This window comes from Mus pahari, chromosome 7 (genome assembly GCF_900095145.1).
Source record: "Mus pahari chromosome 7, PAHARI_EIJ_v1.1, whole genome shotgun sequence".
NCBI classification, from domain to species: Eukaryota; Metazoa; Chordata; class Mammalia; order Rodentia; family Muridae; genus Mus; species Mus pahari.
The window spans coordinates 49601825-49603658 of record NC_034596.1 but is presented as its reverse complement, the minus strand read 5'-3'; positions in this window follow the sequence as shown (position 1 = coordinate 49603658).

Below are 1834 nucleotides of genomic sequence, written 5' to 3'. Positions count from 1 at the left end.
TAAAATCTCTAAATAAGCTGGAAGATGGCAAGAAAATCACCTCCACAGAGAGCATGATGGTCTTTGGAAATATAGACTTTAACTGACAGCATATAAGAGTTAGGAGGAAAAAAACCCAGACTTGTGTAAGATGGGAAATCCAAGTGATATGTTAGGATAAATTGGGATTCTAAAGGTTCTAATCTAATTGGAGGATGCACTTAGGGGAAACTCCACACACAGTACCATGCTGATCTTAGTCTTTTTTTTTTTGGGGGGGGAGGGGTGATACAGGGTTTCTCTGTATAGCCCTGGCTGTCCTGGAACTCACTCTGTAGACCAGGCTGGCCTCGAAGTGTTGGGATTAAAGGTGTGCGCCACCACTGCCCGGCCTGATCTCAGTCTCATTTAGAATAAAGTTGTGAAATCTTTCTCTCAAAATGGTGTGTACAAAAAAATGTCCACCATAGCATTCTCCCCTCTGGATATTCACAGCCTGAACACTTCTCTCCTACAGAGGCTGCTTCTACCAAGATTAGCTAAACCAGGCGGTGGTGGCGCACGCCTTTGATCCCAGCACTTGGGAGGCAGGGGCAGGCGGATTTCTGAGTTCGAGACCATCCTGGTTTACAGAGTAAGTTCCAGGACAGCCAAGGCTACACAGAGAAAACAAAACAAAACAACAAGAAGAAGAAAGATTAGCTAAGCCTGTCTCCATAATGCAGCTTGTATACCATAAGTTGTATGTTCAGCTGTATGTAACAACCCCAACCTTCCGTTCAACTGTATATGATAAGTACACAGAGCTTCCAGAGTGCTACTGAAGGACACACTAGAAAATAATGATCAGAAAAATAGAATCAGAGCTAATATAGAAACAAAAAGTGTAACTAAGATTAAAAATTCAAAGACTAGACTAAGTATCAGATTAGTCATTAAAAAAAGACTTGCTAAAATGGAGAATAAAATAATAGAAAATGTATATTTCAGACAAAGTTCCTAAAACCTAGATGGGGACGACAAGACAGAAGCAAGTAGAGTTCACAATGTACTTTCCCCAAATATAGATATAGATATGTTACTCTGCTAAGACTGTCACAACAAACCACCAAAGACTTTGTGTCTTTTGACAGAAATTTATTTTTTCTTTGTTCTGCAAATTAGATGGCCAAGATTAAGGTTCTTCCTAAGACTGGTTCCCGAGGAAGCTTCTCATCCTGACTTGTAGACAGCCGTCTTCTGTTCGGGCCTTCAGCCTTTCCTCTGTGCATGTGCAGGGTGGTAGGTGCAGGGACAGTACTCTGGTCTCTTGTGAGGACACCAGTTGTACTGAATGACGCCCTCCCATAGGACTTCCTTTGACCTTTATTAGCTATCAAAGGTCTGTAATGCCAAATACAGTTACACTGGGATTAGGGCTTTAACACATGAGTGCTGGTGGGACACAATTCTGTTCGTAACAAGACTAACAGAATTAGGCAGGATATTTAAGGACATAGTAAAACAGAACAAATTTTTAGTTAACTTTAAAATCCAAGGCAATATAAGTGAAAAATACAAGCTTAGACTCGTGGCACTGCAATAACAGTATATCAAAGATAAAAATTAGATTAAGGTCAGAGAAGATTAAGGGATTAAGGTCAGATAAAGGGACAGATTCTCTACAAAAGAACCGCTATTAGACTGATAGCCAACTTTGAACACTTAAGTGAAAGACAATGACATGGTATCTTAAGTCAATTTAAATCCTTTTTTTTGTTTGTTTGTTTTTTGAGACAGGGTTTCTCTGTATAGCCCTGGCTGACCTGGAACTCACTCTGTAGACCAGGCTGGCCTCAAACTCAGAAATCAGCCT